The sequence below is a fragment of the Danaus plexippus genome, chromosome 12 (assembly GCF_018135715.1).
Source record: "Danaus plexippus chromosome 12, MEX_DaPlex, whole genome shotgun sequence".
Taxonomy (NCBI): Eukaryota; Metazoa; Arthropoda; class Insecta; order Lepidoptera; family Nymphalidae; genus Danaus; species Danaus plexippus.
The window spans coordinates 6,224,448-6,237,014 of NC_083545.1; positions in this window are offsets into that span (position 1 = coordinate 6,224,448).

Here is a 12,567-nt window from a genome sequence, read left to right on the forward strand (position 1 = left end):
TAATTAAAAATTCAATAATAAATGTGGAAAGGCAACTTATTTTTAGAAATTATATAAACAAACATTAGTTTTACTTGTATATATATTATATAACGTTGCGATAATCTTTTTATTATAAACGTGAAAAACCACTGAATAGATTTCAAGTAAAAAATGATGATATATTCAAATATTCCCTAGGATTCCTTCAGAATAATTATTTTTTTATGAAATCACGTAACATAGACGATACGTCTATTATCGTCGTCACCATGTCTATTTCTTACGAATTTTTTTCAGGTTCACAAAATAATTAGCAGACAAAAGCTAATTGATACTGCAAATTACGATTAACGTAATCCAAGCTCCTATAATGGAATAAAAATTACCAAAATAACATTTTTATAAAAATATTTGTTCTTTTTGATAAGGAGTAGTGGCCATTCTAAGCATAGATTCCCAATGATTTTGATATTTCTAACCATAAAGTCATCTGTTTCTCTACCACAGTTTTTAATTGTCACACTACATACAAAACGTTCCCAGTTTCCAATTCATAAATATTCGCACATGTAATATTTAACCAAGTTAATGGGAGACGGGAGACGTGTAAGCATTGTGACTAAGTAAACTTGTTGGAATCATACTGAACTATTTGTTAGATTGATAAGAAAACTTATAAAGAATCCATTGCCTGGAATAACTTCCTTCGACTGCCGACTTTCAAGGAGTACCCTTTATAAGTGAAAACTGTCACTGATTGATTCTAAAACTAATCGTACTCTTTTGAAATGTAATACTAGTTTCTAGGTGTCTTTTTTGTTTTTGTAGTTACAACATCAGTTAGCAGATTCGGTGGTGACGGTGAAGGTCAGCGATTTTGTAATTTTTTTTAATATATCAATAATCATACCGATCAAATATTTAGGTTCTTATGAGGTTTTTACAATTATGATGACTGTACTGGCAAGCCGTGAAGAATTAATGGCTTTTGTATTTTTTATGATAATGCTTTTATATCAAAAGTCTTTGCAGTATACAACTCTTATGCAACACCTGAAAAAACTCGTACATGCTACATAATGATGTCACACAATATATCACAAACGAGGAAGAAACTGCTATTTGTTCAAGTCCGTAACAAGTTAATTTATTTTACTACGATATAAGAACTATAAATTAAACAACTTTGTGAAGGAGATCTTAGGAACTTGCTTACAATTTTCAATATAATAGGGTACAATATAAAGTGCGCAATTGAAATACACAAGAACTAAGATCTGCTAAGTCGAAAAGGTTCCCTTTTTTAGTTTTAATAGGTGTTAATAAAGTGGACCAGCAAAATTAAGTTTTATTCAAGTCCTGAGTGCGAATGAGTTTTCAAGAGTAAAATCACTACAACAGAGAGATTAAACCACCGCTGTGACGTTCACTCATTGACTGTACTTTTTCCCAATGATATTATAACAATGCACCGTTTTTTTTTTATCGTTTTTCATCGTCAACAAACAAAGAGTGAACTATTAAAAGAATGCAAAACAGTTTGAACAACTAAAGATGTTTTAAAATTTAATAGTAGGTACAAATTCTCAAACATGAAAACCTACATTACTTATATCATCAATTTTTAAACATTAAAAATTGGTTTCCCCACCTTGTTATTTTTTTAAGGAGTTTTGGTGATGTAAAAAGAAAAAGAGAGAAAGAGCTGTGGACTTGTGACAAGTTCACTAATGAACGAAACACAACTCTTACTTCATACAAATCCCGTCTTAAATCTAATATTATTTTGTATAATAAATTCTTTATTATTTATTTTGATAATTTGATGGTTGTGATTGACTTTAGAACTAGACATTATTTACATAAATTAAATTAAATTAAATTAAGATAATTAAATCAATTATTTTGTTATAAAGCCTCAGTTTTTTGGATTATTGCAGCATAAATATACATAAAAATTCTCTCAAAGCACTGTTATTATACATTTATATAGTCTTGAATGTTTTTATTAGGTCACAAAATTTGACATGTCCGAGTCTTGCCGAAAAACAGACTATATATTGGAGCAAAAGATTTTTTTTACAAGTCGTTGGCAAAAAGCAGACGGTCTGTCTGATGTTAAACGATTATATTGTTAACGCATCCGTAAAAAGCTATAAAAAAGATTACATCACTAATTTATAATACTCATTTTTAATATATTCAAGTGACGCAAATAATATATTCAGAAGATTTTTTTTGTATACTTTAGAATACATTTTTTATTTACGATTATATTGTCTATCATTATTTTATAAAATTGAGGTGAAGTTTTTTCAATACTCATAAGAAAATTTATCCAAATATCTTTAGACGTAAAGCTTTAATATACAGATGAATTAAAAACCTAATACTTAATTCATTCTAAACATTGTGTGTGATTTTTGATGACAATTTACCTTCAAGTTACCATAAAAGAGAAACAATAAGGTATGTAAATGACAGAGAAAGACTGATAAATCAAAATGTATGGAAAATAAATTTTTAAATCAACGCTCGATACAAAACCATTTTAATATTAAAATTACAGAATGATACGAGTAACATGTTTTCTTAACCCACCTCCGATGATAACAATTAAGTTAATTATATAATAAATGCAAGTTATGAGTCCTTAAACGTAATTGCTTTCTCACACGCGAGACACATATTTACTCGTTTTCCCTTCCGTAGTAATGGTGCAAAACAGTATTACTGACACGATATTATCTATTAGAACTTTATTTTTCTTGTAAGAATAAGAACATATTAATATATTAATCTATACTTCTGTAATAGGTACTTGTACATTTAATTCTTAGTTATCTTTCATGATAAGTCAATTCTATATTTAAGTGTATTTATGTTACAACTTTTATTTCATCAATAGTCGTTGATTCCGAAATTAATTTTATTATTAAAATTAAAATTTTATAACTCTACCTTACATTCTGGTACTTAAAAATAAATTTCTCTTTGGTAGACTTTGTTAAAAATTACATTATAAATGTAGTAAAATTATTTAAATGAAACTAATTTTATTCGGATATACAACGCTTGCTTTATTTTTGTAAAAAACTACATACTCAATTTACAAAAATTACAAGATTAATTTGGTGCCGATGTTAGTATATATATTAGTATTGTATAGATAACATTAATAAAGGTAAATGCTTGAGGTTTAATGTCTTTAGATAATGTGAAACTAAATGACGCATTGTATTTGGCGAACAATAGCCATACAACCTTTAAGATCGGTTGGAAGTTTGCCAAAATAGGCAAATTTTCTTCATAAGTTGTCAAGTAATTTTTTAATATGGACTATTATGTAACATCTAAGCGAAATTAAAATTTTGAATTTTATTTAAATATGAGACATAAATCATAAATTAATACGGTACATTTTATATTTGAGCGACATTAGTCCTTTCATATTTAATAAACGTTGCTAGACACGAATGCCTTTTAACATTGCATATGCGAGTTTGTAAGCGTATTAAAACCTTGTTACGTAGCATAATATTTTTAAAAATTCTATTCGCATTAGGGATTATAAAAATATAAAGGGAATTGAGCCACCCAATTTTTTTAGTGTATATGTAAAAATTTTATTTATTCGTTTATTTTGTATAGAATATGTAAAATTTTGAGAACAAGTTATTAATATAAATGTTACATTTTCATTTCTAAATTTTTTAAAAACAGAAAAGATTTATTTTTTATTTTTTATTCTAATACGAATTAAATTTGTGATGTTCGTATCACGTGTTAAACAATTTATGAAACAACAACTTGTAAATTACTTCATTTGCAGTGATGTATGTTTCAATGAAACAAGCTGTTGTTATATTGTATATGAAGTAAATACTTGGCCTTAAGTAAAAAGAAAAATATTTTATAAACTTAATCAGTGTACCTAAAGTTATTATAAAATCTATTTAGTAGATGGGTTCAATATTAATATTGTTCATAGTAATGGGGCAACGGTTACCATGAAGATCTCATACTGCGGTTGAAATGATTTCTACAAATGCAAGCCATTTGAAAAAAATATCCTTAACTGGTCCAAAATCTGTAAGCCTTTTTTTTTTTTTTGATGACGCAGGGAAACTCTTTTTACGAGCCGTCTCACCGGCCTTGGTGGGGCCGGAGAGGATGTGTGAGACTCGACCTGGGCAGGTCCCTACTCACTAAAACCACTGCGAAAGCCATCGGCCGCTATGTTGGTGCACCCCGGATCTGTCAGCGACAGGGCACACCTGCGACTGGCCGGTCCTGGCAAAGACCGGACTTACTCCCTCGGAGAAAGGGGGCGATCCCGGCAAAATCTGTAAGCCTGCGCGAAAACCTTTAACCCGTGGAAGACTCATATCCCAATAATCTTAACAATTTATAGTAAAAAGAAAGCTTAACATGCCTATTTTTACACAGTCAATAAAAACAATTTAGGATCTCAATACCACAGAACTAAATGTAAATTAAATCTGTCTTCGTGTATGCTACTCCTATATATAATAAGACCAATTAAACATAAAGGCAGAATAAAAGAAAAAACAATCTGAAGATTGATAAATTATCGAGCGGTATTAATTCTCAGGTAATATTACGGATGTTATAGGTGTTGTGAGACATTAAAAAGTTGCAGATCATTTAAATAAGCATCGCTTGTTGACAAGATATGTCATCGTTCCGAATGTAAACCATGGCCTACTTTAAAGGTCTGGCCTTGACAGATGGTTTTATTTTTGTACACGGCGAAATATGACCTAAATAAATATTTACTTTCTCAGACTTGAGAACTATATAAAGTGAAACGAAAATTATTTTTAGTAACACTTCTCATCACTTACCTACGTTAGGCATGACGGACAACAGCATATCACTTCAGCAATAAAAATTGTGAACAAAAAATCCTGATAAAGGAAACTCATTGCTATAATTAAATACAATTTGAAATATAACAAAGCTATCTTCCAGTATTTCTGTCATAATCAACATCTCCGTTGAGAAAGAACTAAGTGACAAGTCTCAAAACTCGTTTTTAGAGAATAAGAAGGGATCACAAGAAGCATTGGTGACTGAGAGCTGCCCACGATGAACAAAAACTAAATATGTATTACAAAAATAATAGGACCATACTCACCGAACAAATTTCCACCGAGCTCGAGCTGCAAGTGATTGGGAGGAATTTCTGAAAAAAGTGATTCTGTAAATGAGTTTTAAGCCGAATTGATTAACTTTGCAGGTTGTAATTATACAAAAAAAAATACAATTCAGTGGAGTACGATTACAATAGCAGAAGAAAATAGTAGAGATGTAAACTGTGTAGAATACAAAATAAATGGTGATGGTAGCTAAACCATAATAGATTTACCTTAAAAGTTATTTGGATTCTATAGAGTTAAAAATGTTCATCAGAACAAGTTATATATAGGGATAATATATTATTATTCGTATATATCTGAGTGAATACCTTTTATTTACGAAACCTCAGATTTGAGATAGATATTTCTCACTAAATGGAATGATAGGTATCAAGTTGAACATACCGCGTCGATAACAAAGATCCTACTCTCCGATTCTAGAAATACTCTAATCGCTACAAATATAGAGAGTATTTGTGTGTGTACGCAACTCTAATGTAAGGCTAAGAGTAAGAAACTAAGTAATTTAGTATATAATTCAATAGTAAACATAACGAGTAACTAAAAAATACGATAAAGATGTTACAAAAGGTGCCTGAAGAATAATTATGTTAGTGGAAACCAACAACTCCTGTGAGTGGTATAAAAGGATCTACATATATATGTCCTTTATTATTAGTGTGTGTATATTTAAATAAGAGCGGAAAATCACAGGTTTAATATATAACGATGAACAATTACTTTTACAAAAGATTTTTCCTAATTTAGATATTATTTTTTACCGTCTTCAACATGTCAGTGATTCATGCATAATTTTGTTTTATTTTACAGCTCATTTAAACTTCGCCATTTAGATGTGCAATTTTTCAACCGCTTTTGACAGATTTTTTAAACTAAATTATATATCTGCGTCTATAAGAAGTTATGCTATTTTACAAGATAATTGAAAATAACGTTTTTATCACTTCAAGTGTCAGTAATAAAAATTATGTTTAAAATCATCTCTTAATTCCCTTTTCTCGTTGTTTTAATTTTCAGGATGATTTATTTCATCCCGAATTCGGAAAATTAATTTCTTAATGCGCTAGGTGACTGTTAAACGAAGTTTTGGTTCTGCCTCCGGAGATGACTTTCGGCGTTGAAAATTAAATGTTGATTTCCACTGTTTTGGTATTGAATAAACCTATAAAAAATTAATATTCACATGAACTTATTTACACGTGTTTTAATCTTCTGATTCGCAACGAGTATTTGTAGATTTTTTTTGGTTTCAGTACGGTTTTAAAACCGCCTTTATTACATTTCACGTTTTGTAATAAAATATTCGTACTACCAATTTTTTGTTCATCCTGTCATCCATTTTGTCGTTTCGCTGCAAAATAAAGCTGCTATAAACTCGCTTAACAACCAATGACGTTTTACTAAATGTGACACATTGTACTGGACGGTCAACACGCCTGAAATGCGATTTTATAAATTAATATTGAAATACGCTTTTAAAGGTTTCATTGATAAAAAACAGCTTTGATGGGAGACCTCTTTCAAAGATGTTAATTTATTTTGCCACTTTGGTACTGAAATAGACTTTTTATAAAAGTTTTCATTATATAATATTAAATTTATAATTCTGAGTATTTTAAACGTTATTTTTTTTTTTCAATTTTGACCGTGTTATACTACCGACTGTATAATTATATTTTAAATACTATATTATAACATTAAAATATAGAGGATTTTTCCAAATTTTTGTTTTGCATGTTATTTAATATTTCAGAAGTTTTTCAACTGGCTGTCTGTCCATTCCGGTTACTATGTAAAAAAACTAGAATTTTAATAAATTGGACAAATTTTCCACGAAATCGTTATTTAGTTTTTCAGTAAAATTCATTATTTGATATATATTTGTTCATAGACATATATTTATTTGATTTGAAATAATGACTAATTCTCTAGAATAACCAAACGCCGTCTAATTTCAAAGTAAGCTGGGCTTATATAAGTATTCGACAACTGACTGACTGACAAAAGTCATGTATAATAAATTGTATAAAAACAACAAATTTTTTTCTTAAATATCTTCTGGGAATCGAACACACGAGTATCGGTATGGATTACTTATATAAAAACTATCACGACTATACATGCGTCACAACAAAATAGTTGCAAGCGTTTCATAGATTAAAAAAAACAAACAGTAATTAACTATTTCGAAATGTTGAGTCTCATTTCATGTTTAAATTACAAATTGACATTACTTATTAAAATATATTTATTTAAATTACCATAAGTCATCGTTGAAATACGTTAAAACCATTATTAACAGAATAACTCTGTATTGTTTGTAGTGCTAGAACTTATAAAAAATCAATACCCACCTAGCACACACTTTCGCTTGAATAATTCTACAATTGTTTTGTTGCCAGGGGTTATTAACTCAAACAGACACAGGGCGCAGGCGGTTACTTTTTTTTAAACTCTGAATTAACAATAAGTATCGTCTAATAGTGAACGCTGTTTGATCGGTTAATACCTGCATAAATTATGTTGTCCACATTTGTCATCACCAGCATTTGGGGGAAAATTTTGGGTGTTCAAGTTGAGGGAGACACTGATAGTAAATGTCTTTTCGGATATACAAACATAGCTCGGCTCGCTTAAGAATGTTGTATTCTACCGAGTGTAACTTTTTTGAAGTATATGTATGGTGTGCCTCGTTTTCACTGAATCTACGTCTTCGGCAAAATAAGGAAATGTGGCTTAGTGGCTAGTTTAGGCTGATGGCTAGACTCAAGGTGGTGGTGAACTGGCAAGAGATTACACGGCAGACCTCTGATGGAATTAAATGAGGCCTTGAAATTGTACTTTAAAAAATGTAATATTGCTTTATCCTGACCATATTAACAGGAACTTCATTTTACCACCAAAACAACTTACAGACAGAATTAAAATTGTATTATGTCATAAAGCAGCATTCCAGTTCAGATACAGCAAACATTTCCAAGTGATAATTTACTATATTCGTACTACTACAGCTAGTACTAAATTCTCTCAAATCCTCAGTTCCCAGATCGTACATACACTCGAGACATTATATTTCGCTGGCGGCTCTCTATATAATACGAACGAATATTGCTCACTGTACAAATGATTTGAAATCGAAGCTGAGACTGGAATATAGAATTATTAAATGCCATTTGAAATTTCTAGTGGTTTCTTATTCCAAAAGGAGAAGCTTTTATTTAAGAATCGTTCTCTTTGTTGCCGCTTTTGACCTATTTTTCTCAAAGGCGTTTAAAAACAAACTGTTGTATCGGAAAGAAATCCTTTACGCTATAGAATACTTAAATCTTAATGTGTATTTTCATTTTAAATGAAATTTGAAACAGAAATAATCACTAGTTACCAAATAATTTTCAAATATTTTACTTTCAAATAAAAATATCAGCTTCTCGTTTAAATTGATTATTTCATCACAAATAAATATCATATAATTTTAAAGTAAAATTCTTCTTAATAATAATAAATTTTATTAAGTGTTAGTCCTCCAGAATATCGTGTTTTATTTCAAGATTACCAAGTGACACAAAAAAGCATACATTTTTTTTTTGCAAAAGTAAGCTGTAGAATAAATTAGTTGTATTGTATATTTCTATATTTTACGACGATCAGAATTTTTTGGTATCGTTTTCAGCGGTATATTCAATGTGTCCGAGTGAGATGTAATTATAACAAAAGGATCTGGAGACGAACTTCTAAACTAACTAGGAAAGCAGTTCCCGAAAGGACAGGACTTTTAAGAATCTAATCAGGTAAGACATTCGTCTCTCAGCTTAACCCTACATATTTAAACCATCAGGTCAAACACATTGCATTTAAAACACTTTTTCCCTTTGATCTATCTAGCCACATTGAACTACTTTGATCTTAGGAACCAAAGTTTAAACAGCAATTTTTCGCTTCACCTGGAAGTCCAGCTTTCTTCCTGATGGAATTTTTAGTCTTATCCATCTTTACCGATGCATTATACTTCGATCCATTTCTGAATGACCAGTTTTATGCTTCGCCATTTCCTGTTTAATTTAAATTATTATAAATAATCATTACTAACACTCGGCTTTTCCTGATTTACTAACTTACGACCTCGTAATGGTATTGTAAAGCATCTCACCACATTAAAATATTCATTTCCAGGTCTGTAAAACTCTAGAATCCAAAATTTAGATCTAATTACTGTAAAGAACAGCTTATTTAAATAAATATTTTACTGCATGTATGAGACAATCTTCGCTTCATAATGTAATATACACTTCTTTCGATCACGCTCAGGAGCCGTATTTGGGAGTTTATTATTTTAATAACGCTTTTACTAGCACTTGGTAGGCTATAACCTGATGAGTCGATTACAAGAAAACACCTTGATACTTTAAAATGGTTTTATACTTTCAAGCACAACCGTCTCGATCGGTATCCAACAGCGAGTGACCGATCGAGTTCCGTTTTAAAAAAACATACCATATTAAAAAAACATAAATAAAATAATACCCTACGTAAAATAAACTATCACTTTACAAAAATAAATCGGTAAAACATTTCCTTTGAATCGATATAAGTTAAGTAGTCATAATTTAATACTATTAGAAGTTATTATAAATATTAACGTCATTTAACAAACAAAATGTGATATTCCATATCAAGGATTAATATGTCGGTAACAACTCGGCCATCCTCCAGTTTACGAGTCCCTCGTATATTACAGAAGAGAAAGAGATAATATGTATGTATATTTTTAGTTAAATAAATTATGTTACTTTATGATTTATATAAAATTAAACATATTCTCAGAAACATTTAATTTACCATTTATAAACGATATTTAGAGAATTGGGAAGACCTAATTGTTATGACAATAAGTTTGATCTGATTAAAATTATCAAAATATACAACAGTTAATTAGTCTAAACAATGATATTATGTGACGTCCATGTAGTATGACTGATCCATGACTTACATCGGTTACTTGAATTTAAACTGATGCATGACAATGATCAGTAACATAAATCTAAACAGATGCATGACAATGAACAGTAACTTTAATCTACACCGATCCATGACAATGACCAGTAACTTTAATCTACAGCGATCCATGACAATGACCAGTAACTTTAATCTACACCGATCCATGATAATGATCAGTTACTCAAATCTTAACTGATCCATGACGATGATCAGTTACTTAAATTTAAACTGATCCACGATAATGATCAGTTAGTTAAATCTAAACCGATCCATGACAATGATCAGTTACTTTAATTTACACTGATCCATGACAATGATCAGTTACTTAAATTTAAACTGATCCACGATAATGATCAGTTAGTTAAATCTAAACCGATTCATGACAATGATCAGTTACTTTAATTTACACCGATCCATGACAATGATCAGTTACTTAGATTTAAACTGATCCACGATAATGATCAGTTAGTTAAATCTAAACCGATCCATGACAATGATCAGTTACTTTAATTTACACCGATCCATGACAATGATCAGTTACTTAAATGTAAACTGATCCATGACAACGATCAGTTATTTAAATCTAAACTGATCCATGACGACGATCAGTTATCTTATCTAAACTGATCCATGACGACGATCAGTTATCTTATCTAAACTGATCCATGACGTTGACCAGTTACTTAAATCTAAACTGATCCATGACGACGACCAGTTACTTAAATCTAAACTGATCCATGACGTTGACCAGTTACTTAAATCTAAACTGATCCATGACGACGACCAGTTACTTAAATCTAAACTGATCCATGACGTTGACCAGTTATCTAATCTAAACTGATCCATGACCTTGACCAGTTATCTAATCTAAACTGATCCATGACCTTGACCAGTTATCTAATCTAAACTGATCCATGACCTTGACCAGTTATCTAATCTTAACTGATCCATGACCTTGACCAGTTATCTAATCTAAACTGATCCATGACCTTGACCAGTTATCTAATCTAAACTGATCCATGACCTTGACCAGTTATCTAATCTAAACTGATCCATGACCTTGACCAGTTATTTAATCTAAACTGATCCATGACGACGACCAGTTATCTTATCTAAACTGATCCATGACGACGACCAGTTATCTAAACTGATCCATGACAAGCTCCCTAATTGCCCTCTACTCATCTCCTGATACACTTGCAGATTCCGCACTAGAAGTCGCTTCGTCCTCTGACATGGGTGGTGCAAACGTAAGCCATAGAAATATCTTGTCTATCGCTACAACAGATTCGTAATGCCTACCTTTTCTAGTAATAGGAGTATCTTCTATTACGAACCTGTCATTGGGAAGCACCTTTTTAATACGGTAGGGACCTTGACATTTTGGCTCAAGCTTTTTAGACTGTCCCTCTATTCCCGTTGCCGCTCTTATAACCCTAATCAAGTCTCCTGTCTTGAAAACTACATTAGTTTTCAGATGTTTATCGAAATTTTCTTTGGACTTTAGTTGTTGAACCTGAATGAGCTCGTTAGTGTCTGATCTTAACTTAACTAAGTCATCTGTGGTAACCTCTGGCATCGCGTCTGATATAACTTCATTTAATATGCCTTGGGATGGGTTCGTGCAACTGCATATAACTATAACCAAATAGTAATTCAACCGGTGTCTTTTTAGTGGTAGCAGTGTGTATTGTGACCGTGGTATTAATACCTAACTGTATATCCGGTAAATGTTCGTCCCAGTTACCGTTTGGTTTGTCATGGTTCATGGCGCCAAGTGCAGCCAAAATTGTACGATTGTACCGCTCTACCTGCCCGTTGGCACGAGGAGTTATATATGTGCTTAATACCAGTAGATTTAATAAAAGTTTTAAACACTTTACTTGTAAAACTAGTACCTTGATCAGTGATAAGGCGCGTTGGTGTACCGAAATAGCTGAAATGCTCTTTAAAAATTCTAATACTTGTCGAAGATTTTGTGTTACGTACGGCTGAGAGGTTTATGAATTTCGTAAAACTGTCAATTGTAACAAGAATATATGTGCTACCTCGCTTTGACCGTATGAATGGTCCTAAATGGTCTGCATGCACTGTGTGAAACGGCCTATCGACTTTTGGAATAGGATGCAATTCCCCCGCTTTAGGTCCACTTGGAACTTTATGGTGTGCACACTCAAGACAAGCTGCAACATATTTTTTTTTTTTTTTTACAAATCGTCTCATCTTGGGAAACCAGTATGACGCTTGTATACGAGTTAAAGTCTTATCTAGACCGAAGTGGCCGATATCATCATGATTACTCTTCAAAATTTGCCACCTGACACCTCTCGGTACTACCCAACGTTCATTGTTGTCGGTTCGGTGTTGTTAGTGTTCGGATCATTTAATATATCGGAAATATTCTTTA